The sequence below is a fragment of the Poeciliopsis prolifica genome, unplaced genomic scaffold, assembly GCF_027474105.1.
Source record: "Poeciliopsis prolifica strain line A6 unplaced genomic scaffold, Auburn_PproV2 SCAFFOLD008, whole genome shotgun sequence".
In the NCBI taxonomy this organism is placed as follows: Eukaryota; Metazoa; Chordata; class Actinopteri; order Cyprinodontiformes; family Poeciliidae; genus Poeciliopsis; species Poeciliopsis prolifica.
In genome coordinates, this window is record NW_026562383.1 from 15992073 (window position 1) to 16004190 (window position 12118).

Here is a 12118-nt window from a genome sequence, read left to right on the forward strand (position 1 = left end):
CTGTGGAATTTGGGTTTATGTACTTCAACAATGGCTCATCATATCATATTTTCATCAATTTCAGATCTGAATGGTCAAAGAATTGATCACATCTCATGTGTCATTAAATTTATTTCACAGTTTTACCTGCAAATTCAGCATTAATCTATTTTCCATATTAATTTGGTTATGATCTAACAGACTACAGATAAAAGCAGTATAACTCAGCATCCTTCTCCAAAAACAATAAACTTTGAGTACCAGGGGAAGAGATGGATGTACTGTTGGTACCAAACAACTCAAGTAGATGGCATAGTACTGAAATAAAGATGGGTGCCAAATAACTAAAACTACAAATGGGCAAAATGCTGAACTGTCATTTGAACTAAGTCACAATTCAATTCAATTTTACACAGAATCTCAAAACTGTTTTTCTTTTTAAATACTTTTGAAGCTCAAGTGCTTTCAGCTGATCATTAGCAAGAACTGGGAAAGTAAGAAAGAAAAGTTATGAGATGCAGCAAAAAGGGTGAGGTATCAGTACACTAATCCTGACCTGTTGCAACAAGAACTGTCATTTTAAGAACACCTAATTTATGCTTTTCATGAAGCATTATCAAACTGTGCAAATTAAAATACTTTGTAACCCATCTAACCCTTATCCCGTCTTAGCCAACCGTATATCAAGGGTGTGTTCGAGAACACGTGAATTCTCAATCGGTTGGAGAGGTTCAGACACCTTGCACTGCTACAAAAAAAAAACAAAAACAAATATCAACTGTAAGGTTTTTCTGCTTTCTGAACTGAAATGAGGCCAGAAAGAAACCCTGGAGGATTTTAAACGGATTTGTGTTCATTTCTTTCATGGCAGTTTAATAAGAAGGAACTTTCTAATTTATTGTGCAGGACAGCTTTACCTGTGCTCATGTCATGTCATGCCTTTTAATTAGGTGATTACAGCAATTGATGTCAGGATGAGGCCAGAGATGGTGTAATATTACACTGACAAAGGAATAAGCCAGGCGTTAACCCTTCAGTGTCTGGAAAAGCTAAATCTGAGGAACCTCTGTGTTTTTTCCATCTGAACTGTGTAACACTTTGCTGCATTCTTGTAACAAAATGAGAAATATCATAAGTACCGGTAATTTATTTTGTAAATAAAATGACTTTTTTTCAATTTCTGATTTCATTTCTTCAAGGGAGTATTATATATCTTCCAGGCATGAGGTTCTTTTTTCATAGCACAATCAAGTAACTATATTTACCATCAACTGTGATAAAAATACTGTTTATGTCAAAAACAACTTAAATTTGCATCATATCTGTCTTATCTGGCAACTTAAAATTTTGCGATTTTGCATCTGACAAAAGGAACAGAATATCTATTAAAATTTCTCCCAAGAGCGCATCGACGATTCAAAAGTTCACAGAAGAACCCAGGACAATTTTCCTCAAGACATGACAAAATTATAAGACAGGCAACAATGCCAAGCATCTGGCATAAAACCAAAGAATCAGTTAAAAAAAAAAGAAAATCATACCAACAGTCAATGACTGTGCTGGTATTGTGAGAGCCTGGGTGGCTTTACTGTGAGTAGACCTGGTTGACATGTTGAATCTTCTGTACCACAAAATCCTTAAGAAAAATGTCTGCCCATTCATTCACAACCTTGAAATTAATCTTTCTTATTTTCTGTTATAGGACAATATTCCAAAGCTCTCCAGATATCCCACATATGAATGTCTCAAAAGAATGAAGAGACCAAAGTTCAATGCCAGAACTTAAAACTGATATGCTGTGGCATGACCATAAGCACGGCGGCAATGCTTGGAAGCGCTCTGTTCTCTGGATTAAACTATTGAAGGCAGCTATCAATTGAGACACAACCAGGTACAAGGTTTACGTTTTTCACCTGGTTTTGGTCTTTTCGTTTTTCCCTTATTAGATACAATCATTATCTTGTAATAAAACTGTAAGTGTGATTATGGCTTTAATTCTCCTTTGGTACTGAAGCAGCTGTAGTTGTGTTACAAAAGGTTCTTGTATAGTTTCTTCCTCTTCCTTTAGCTCTTTTTGCATGAATTCTGGCAGAGAAATTGCTTGTCAAACTCCAAAGATATATGAAAAGAAAGCACTAACAAGATGCTGTTACAGAATTAGGACTCCAGTTTATTCTGTACTCACTTTGTGAATGTGAGCTGCTCATGGTCTTATGTCCTCCTGCTTAAAGTTTCATCTGAAAAGTGAGAGTAACGACCAGAGTGGCCAACTACTAAGCAGATCAAGCCTGTTTGAAACAGTGTGGGCCCCTTAATTTCCCTTTAATGCCTACCATTAGGTTCCAGTCTGGTGTGCAATGCCTGCTGCAGCAGGAACCAACTCCAAAGACATTTTATAGAATAGTTGCACCCTTTTCTTCCACTTGTCACTCTACATCCATTTTTGCATTACTCAGACTAATTGGAAACCTTGCATTTTGTACACTTTTATAGCCCTTACAGGGTGTCAGTATTTTCATATCCCGGTGTGGATAGTGAAACAATATGTAAAGAAGAAACCTTCAAAGGACTCCATAAACAACACTGCTAGAACTGCAGAAAGGTCGATAAATCAAGCAATGCAGGCCTGCGCATGGAAACCCATGCAGACATTTTTAGAAGCATGCTCAGAAAAGGAATGGGACTGTTTTATTTTATCTGTGTTCTAGTGCCAGGAAATATTCGGTTTTCCCAGTGTTTAATGGGATGTGAATTAGTGAGACAGCAAGGTCAGATGGCAATGTGCAAACACTTGAGTAGTGTGCTTTGTTAGTGCATACTGAGTGTGTTCAAGAACTAAGGAGAAAGGGCAAAAGTCTTTGCAATACTTGCGTAAAAGTATACATTATTTTTTTCACCAGAGCTGTTTAGGTTCCAAATAGAAAAACACAACATTTTCCCAGTTTTTCTTTTTTTTTTTGGCAGTTAAGAAAAACATTTAAATAACTGGGATGGATCAGCCGGTTCAAAGAAAGAGGGGTAGAGTTTTTCTGTACTTAACTGCTGAGCAGTCCTCTAATCATGGATAAAAGAAATTTAATAGTACAACAATATAATTAAATTCGACAATTAGTGTTCATTAATGTTGATATTAAGAACATAGAGGATGACGGTTTTGAAAAGAAAAAAGACACGTTTAAACTTGAGCAGGTATGATGTTGAGGATTTTTTTAAAACATACGGAACATGATGCTGAAGAAAGCATATTGTTTGCTTGATCCAAGGGAGCTAGGTAGTGATGGTGAGATGAAGCCTCATGAGGCATTGAACCACTTGAGCAACTGGTTCGAGAAAGGGTTCATTTCTTGAAGCCTCATGTGCACACGAAACCCCCTATTGGCCAGGTGTATAATCACAGCCAGATGTATTTTAACACATGTGATGCATTGAATTTTTGTCTTTTATGGCTCTTGGGAATGACTTCTCAAAAGGTGTAGACATAAATTATGTATATACATATGTGTAAAATAAAATATTGTTTGAATGTATTTTTTCCCAAAATAGTAGTGTCATGTGATATGGCATGTTGTGTAATAATGTTTTTCTGTGACTCTATGGGATTAATTATGTAGAGGACAGTGAAAGTGCTTGTGGAACTATGGAGGGGGTAGTGAATAGGCTAATGCTTGTGTAACCTGGATGATTACATGCATTTTTATTAAGAAACAACAATTTCTCCACAGTTTTTGGTTTCAAACGATTCCTCTTTTTTGACACTACTTCTCCAGCCTTTGAAAAGACACGCTCACATGGCACAGATGATGCCGGGGTGCATAAATAAATAAGTGCAAGTTTGTACAGATTGGGGTACAGTGACCGATGATTAGCCCAGTACTCCAGGGGGTTCTCCAGCCTGCTTATGTTTGCCTCTGACAGGTAGTGCTGGACCTCTACGGTGGCATCTGCTGGCACATTTTGAGTTCTCTTTGCCTCCATGACACCAGTGTCCAATCTTTGCCAAAGTCTTCTACCTAAATGGAAACCACAGGTCAAGTTGGTAAGTAAGTAAGTAATCTCAAAATGTAATATAAAAGATTACCTCCAGTGACTTCTTGAGAGGTGGAAGCCTGGGGAATTTCGTGAGTGTTCTCTTCTGTCTTCAGTCGGATGACGGTGGCACGCTCTGAAGTCAAGCGCTTCACTGCTTCAGCAGCTTTTCTGTTGCTGAAAAATGCTATAAATTTAAATCGTGGGTCCAGGAGTGTAGCCAGCGACACAATGCTCATTGACTGGAGCATGTGCGGCTTCTCCCTGAGCTGTCTGATGAGCTGCTCTCCTATTTCCACTGCTACTGCAGCTGCCTACTTGGTGACTTCCTCCTGAAGGGCTTTCTCTATCATCTTCAGGAGGGGGATAACTTTTGATGCTGACACGTGTTCTTCTGCAGAGAGCTCCATGGTGGCGTCATAGAAAGGAGAGAGTAAAGAAAGGCACACTACAACAATGTCAAACTCACTGGCAGTGAAAAAGGGAATGTCAGTTTGTAATCCAGCCAATGCCGCTCCTACTGCCTCCCTCAACTCCACCAGACGTTGCAGCATCAAGTAGGTGCTGTTCCATCTTGTTTCCACCTCCTGCATCAGCTTGGTTGCTTGCATGCCCAGCTGAAGCTGCACTTGTGTAAGCTTCTCCTTTAAAGATACAGAAGAGTAGGCCATTAAATCACTGCAGTAGGAGTACAGAGAAACTATTAACATTATATATTGGCATAAAAGGAAAAAAGCATACCTTAGCAGTGGTGCTGCTTCTAAAGTAGCCAACCAGCTTCCTTGCTTTGGCCTGGAGGCCAGACAGCACAGGATGCTGGTCAAGCATCTTCTTTACAACATGATTGAGGGTGTGAGCAACACAAATGTGGTGGCGAAACTTCAGCTCTCTCACGCATGCCACCATATTAGGCACCATCGGTGACCATGCATGTCACCTTGCCTGAGATTCCCCATTCCTCCATCAGGGAGGCTTTCACACGAGCAATATTTTCAGCAGTGTGAGACTGGGGGAATGCCTGCACTCCCAACAACACTGAGCTGAGCTTTTCATTCTCCTCCACAAAGCGGCATGTCACTGCCAGGTAGGCATCCATGTTGATGGATGTCCACATATCTGATGTAAGGCTAACAGCAGCCACCTTCTCTACTTTAGCCTTAGCCTGCTCCTTAGCTGACTCATATTTGGCCTCCACCATGGCCTTCAGAGCCTAAATAAAAAAATATATACAGTGCTGAATTCGATACGCGTTTTATAGAAACGCCCCCTCCATTACTCGACACACTCTTCGAAGCCTCGGCACATCACGTAACATCACTAGAGATAGGCAGCAGTACCACATGAAAAGGATTTGATCCTTACTAGGTTCAACAATAATATAAATAAAATCAGTCGTTTCCAAACCTGGTCAGCAGGATCAACCGTCCTGCAGGTTTAGATGTGTATCTATTCCAGCATACCTGTTTTAAATGATTGCATGACCTCCTCTGCATGCTATCGAGTGCTGCTTAATCAGCCTTGATGTCAGGTGAGCAACACCAAGGAGACGCAGTGGTCCCTGAGAACCAGAGCTGAGAGCCATTCAAATCTTACCAAAAGTGTGCAAAAACTTTAAATATTTCATATTGACATTTCTGTCAATCTGAAGTGTATTTGACACCTGGTGTACATTTTCGCTTTATATTCAGTAAGCTATGCAATGCTCTGATTTTAGGAATTCCAATCACTATTATACTGTCTAAAATCCTTTGTGAAATAACTGGTTTCTCTCACAGGCTGAATTCAAGTATGTTATTGTGACTGGAGGCCACCGGTGTCCTGTTGTGATATTTCCTCATTTCTCAAAATTTCATGGTGAACATTTAGTGGTAATATAAGTCGAAGTAATTGGGAACAACAGCAACACAGCTATGAATGAGTAGGAAAGATAAAATCACCAAGTTGGGTCAGCAGATGCTGAAGTATGTAGTACGTAGAAGTTGCCAACCTTCTGCAAAATCAATAATTACAGACCTCCAAACTTTATGAGGCTTTCAAATTAGTTCAAGAACAGTATGTAGAGAACTTCATGGAATTGGTTTCCATGGACGAGCAGCTGTAGCCAAGCCTTACATCACCAAGTACAATGCAAAGCCTTGGATGCAGTGGTCTAAAGCATGGCGTCACTGAACTCCAGAGTGTCTGACAATCTATTTGTCCGGTCTGTGCAGAATACAGAACTTGTCGGCCTGCGTTCTGTCAAGTGTAAAGTTTTGGTGCAGAGGGGATTATGGTGTAGGACTGTTTTTCAGGACTGTGGGCTCAACCCCTCAGGTCCAGTGAAATAAAACGTGATGCTTCAGCAAAACAAGGCCTATTTGACAATTTAAGGCTACCAACTTCATAGGAACAGTTTAGGGATGGCCCTTTCATTGACTGCACACCTGTGTACAAAGTAAGTTCCACAAAAGCATGGATGAGAGAGTTTAGTGTGGAAGAACAAAATTTTCTCATCCAAGTTTAGAGGGACCTTGGTGCTGACCTCTACCTGACAGACCACATTAGGGATGAATTGAGTCAAGACTATGAGTCAGGTCTTTTTGCATCAATGTCTGATCTCACTGATACAGTTCTAAATGAATTTAAATCAACAAACAAACCTTGTGAAATGCCTTCTCATAAAATTTGAAGCTGTTGTAGCAGCAAAAGGCATAACAAATTAAAAGTTAACATGACGATTAAGACAAGGATGACAATAAAGTAGATGAGTGTGTGTGTGTGTGTGATCTTGTTTTTGATGCAGTGTATAAACTATTTTCCTAACAAATGCTGTATTGTTGGCACAAATTGCTCCCCAATAGCAGCAAGGCTGTTTTTGGGTTATAGATTAGGTTTAAAAATAAAGTATGAATTGTTTTTTGTTAGGTTTAGGGTTAGGTGTGTATTGGTAATGGTTAGGTTCAATATATTTAATGCCATTGATGTACTATGTTGCTAGATGTTTGGCTGTAATGTATACTATTATGTTTACCATAGATAGACCATAGCATTACAGATCAAAGTCAAACAAATGGGAGAAGGATAATTATTTTTGCGTTTCTCAAATGTAATATTATTCCAGAAGCAGAATAATGACACAAGAGCTTGTTAGCAAAACAAGAAATAAAAAAACAAAGTCAAGGTTCATACCTAACTCTGTTCGAAATGGTCTACTAGGACCTTTAGAGAGTTGTAAAAACAACACGTCTTCAAATCTTAATTAACTGAAGCAACATTTTAAGTGAGAATGTAATGCAAGAGACTGATGAGAACACCAACTACTTCAAGTTACCAATGCAAAAGTGGGCTCAGAAAGCTGAGAAACTTAATTTTTTTGCACACCTGTTTTTCCAATTTTGGTTAAATTTAATTTAAAAAATGGAAAATTATTTGTACTCGTGTCTCACTGAACCGTTACCGTGTTAAATAAAGGGCTAACTCCATCCTCCTGAGTCAGAGTCGTTCACAATTGTTTTTAATAATGATACTGTCAAATATAAATTCATTCTATTTAGTTAAGGTTAAGTTGAATGTGATAATCTGAAACAATCTTAGTGAATAGCAAGTCATTTAGATTGTTTAGTTCTGTTTTGTGTATCTTCTTAATTGCTGATGAGATTAAATGAGTTTGTGAAATTAAAATAATCAATTTCAGAGAGCAATGATCTTCAGTGACTTAGAGTAATTTTATGAATAGCTTTACACTCAGGAATAATTTGTTCTCTTGGATGTAAAATGCCTTCAACAGCTTGTCATGTAAAATTTTCACAAAGAACATTCTGTGCTGCTGCAAACAAATTAAATGTAATGAGTGGGTAAGATTCATGTGCCATAATTGGTCTAAATAGGAAAGAAAAGATACACCAATTTATTGTTACACTAGTTTATCTCTTAGCTTGTTTAAAAATTAAATACACTATTAATCCAAGTCAGAGGTTCTGGTAAATGTAATTTATTTTTTATTTTTTGGAGAATGATAGTAAATTAAACCACACAAGTGACTCATTCAGGCAAGTTGAAGCAATTTTCTGATGTTTTTCTGCCATGAACCTGCTCTAAATGACCCTGACCACGCCTGACACTTAGTGAAACAGATCCATTACAGTGTGTCCTCCGATACTGGGAAGAATGTGGTGGAAAATATAAACACAGTGAGTCACATCAGGGTTCATGTTGTAACTGAGAAGCAGTATGCATAAAATCAGCAAAACTATGGGCCAGTGTCTGCAAAAAGAAAATCATTAACCCAAATGATTTATTTTCAGTAAACTAACTGTGGGACCTATCATACATTGATGGTTGATCAGGTTACCGATGTCCAAGTGATTAATTGTACAGAACATCACCATGTTATAGCAATATTTTATGCTGTGTTGCATGTAATTTTTTTAGTACAGAACAAAATATTCACTTTTGCATTATATTGTTTGCTTGGCCTTTGAATTTTATAAAAACACATCACATTTTTGATATCATTGGATAAATTAATCCAATGATGTGTGATTATGTGTCAGGCATGAACGATGGATTTGTAATTGCCTTCTCAAGTACTAAGATGAATCACTTCCCTGATTTGAGTATTATCAAAAAAAGCCCTGCATTGAAGACAGATGCAGTTTGGATTTCTCCATCTTACCCATGTGTACCAGATGTGCAGCTTATGTCTTTGATTTTTTTTTTCATTTTTATAATACAACCCAGATAAGTCATTCAAGCATGAAACTCTTGAGCTGATTCATCATTTCAGTGCCATTTGTCTGCTTTAGAGGTAGAACAGCTTCCTCTGTTTAAAACGAGTCTTCAAAATCCTTTAGATGGGAAACTTTTCCTTATTTATATTCTGTTGTCTTTTTTCATTGTCTCTTTGCTGTGCGTGTGTTTCTTGTAGATATGCTAATCACCTGCTCTTCATCTCGTTACTCTTTTCTGCTGCCAGATGTTGGCAAACAGACCAATGTTTTTGAGTCACCACTGAATTATTTTTTCTTGCTTATCTTTCTGAATTTTGACTAAACAAACATTTCTGCTTCATATCCATTTTCCTACCCACTGCAGCAGCCTTTTGTCTGTGGCATCTCATCACATGAAGGCTCTTCACATCTTCCTGCCATCTTTTTTAACCCTGCATTTTTTTAGTACAGTAGAGGAAACAATGAGAAAGACCAAACTTAGTTAGTACTACCTGCTTTTGTCAGAGTATAGCTGTTAAACCCATATTCAGGGAAAACAGGAGACAAAATGTGAAGTAATGCTCTTTTAATAACAAATAACATAATCTTATAATGAGGGTCACATTGATCAGGAAAAGGAATAGTGAGTACATGTTTGAACCAGGAGAGAAGGAGAGTGAACAGAGGATAAATGGAAGAGTGTGACAAAGGAGTGAAGCTTTAATACCAAGGAGTTTGACTGTTAGACAGAAAACAAGTGGTTGATTGGTAACAGAGTGCAGGTGTGAAGAGAGAAAGGAGCAAAAAATGAGTTGGGAAAAAATATATAATCAAAGAAAAACAGTGAGCTCAAAAAAAGCAAGGACTACTTAATAATAAATAAATAAGCAAGAAAAAAACTAAGCAGGACACGGAGGGAAACAAATAAATGAGATGGAGGCTTACTATGAATAAGAATATGAACAAAAAAAAAAAGCACAAAGCAAGCCCAACTACTCAGGCTCATGACAGATTTTTTTTCTTCCATACTAAACATAATCTAAATAACAAACACAATGACACTTTATAGTAACATTAACACACAGGAGCATGGGAATCAAATTACATATGATTATTATAATGGCTGATAACATGTAACTGAAGGCAAAATGTCATACTCAAGCACCCAGTATACAATAAAACACAAATATAAACAGGACAATTTTCGCTTCCTTTGACCAACTCCTTGCTGATGCTAAAAATAAAAATGAAGGAGCTTATATATCAGTACCATGCAGACATCAAAGTGTGCTGTCAGTGAAAGCTGTATGATGGTAGATGTGCTGCATTCACAAATGACAAAAATATTGCATTTTTTAGTTTTCAACATGATCTACTGATCAGGGTAGATCTAGATTCTATAGTCTAAATCAAGTCCTATATTAATGCAATCTGCCAATAGAAATATTTTCTGTTGTATCTTTTTTTTCTTTTTCTATGTTGAAAAATACTGAAAAGAAGATTCAAGACATTTCCAGACTTTGTGGGAAATTGTGAGGTGAGAAGCCGAAAGAAGAAAAAGTGGGGATCCTATAATGATTACTTAAAATGTGAAAACAGAGCTCCTGATTAGTTCTCAGGGACTAATGTCTGTGTGTCTATGTTTTTGATCAGGTTTTGAACAAAGCCTGCTCTCTATGCCTCCTTCATGTCCTCCACTCCCAGCTCCAACTGCCTTTCACTCATCCATTCAGGGTCTTTTCCAAACGATAGATATGCTCTGCAGTCTGCTTTGGCCTCAGTCATCCTAATGCTCCGCCAGCTCATTCAGCCATCATTCATTATCACAACATTTAGTAAGCCGATAACAAATCCTGCTTTATTTTTTTTCTACGTTGGTTTCTATGTGATAACAGATTTGTAATTGTGATTTGTTTGCTTCATGAGAAAGGTCTCTATGGAGCTGTGATTTTCTGATATATGAATGATGAACTAAACTGCATTTCTTGCACAATGTTAAAATATATTATTTTTGACATAACTGTACCCCTCAAAAATTATACTTCATGTAACAAAAAAACTACCCGAGGAGAACATCAAATTGTAACGTTCAAGGAAACTATACATATTCATATTAGCACAATATTAAATTGAAGCCAGAGCAATTATTTCACAAAAAGATTCCAAAAGTTGGGAAACTCTTGAGTGAAATAGCGGACCTCTCATTTTTTTCTCACGGACCATCTCTAAGTCTTACCGGGGCATTCAGCTGAGACTAAGCGGCCGAGACTTGTAGCTTTTCCTCTATCGAAGCTACAAGATTGACAGGTGCAGTTTTTAGGCAAATCTCCTGAATTGTGCTGCACTGACTGCTATGAAATTAGTTACAGATATTCAATTTCCTTAGTGCAAGCCATGTAATAACTTAAGTGATTCAATTACTTGTCTATACACTGTGCCAGCACATCAAAGTTATTACATGTCCTGAGTCATGCATCTTCGTGGAAAAGATGGATTAGCACTAAACGTCAGGGATTCCCAATAGATTATACTGTTTTACTGCATGTGATTTTATCCTGATCTGTCTTTTTTATACATACACTTAAATGTCTCAGCAAGTAAAGTGTTTATGGCTACAAAACTGCTACAGTGTCTTGAAAGGAAAAAAAGAACCCTTGAATGTTTTCATATTTTGTATAACCACAAATTTTAATAGATTTTATTTGAGCTTCATATTAGCTTGGGTTAGCTTGTCAAACAATATTTCTAGATCTCTGTAAACAGAGATCAGTCTATCAACTAAAATGGATAGTATATGGCACCACCCTTCTCCTGGTAACTGTGGGGGAGCAGCTGATACACACAGCTCACATGGAGAATTTGTCAACAAAACAATGACTAGTCACATTCTCCACAATTTGTTAACAAAGAATAGCAAGAAAAAAATTCTTCATAAACTTTTTTTTGCCAGAAAACTAAAATTGCATATCACCCTGAAAACATATTCCTCCTAATGGTGATGATGAATTTGTCTATAGATGTTTTTTTGTTGTTGTAGAGTTTTGATGGCAGAGTTTAGGAGAATATGACTGTTTTTCAGGACAATCCTGGAAGGATATAATGGGTCCATCACATATAAATGGCGCAAAGTACATTAAAGTTTACGACTGCAAAATATGGAAAAGCACCACCACATGTAAGTACTGTATTTAGACTGACACATACAGTCTAAATACAGACCTCCCGTCCAATTCACAATTGAATGTGAAGCTTTTGAATTCTCTTTTCATCAGGATAAGAAGGAAACTACATTCAGGAGATCAAAAAAATATTATGTTGGAAGTCATTAACTAGGGTTTAGGTTATGCAATATGGAGAAAGAGATCTTAGAAAGGAAAAATATTTACAGCTAAAACTCATTATCCATCTACATGATGTAAAGGTTT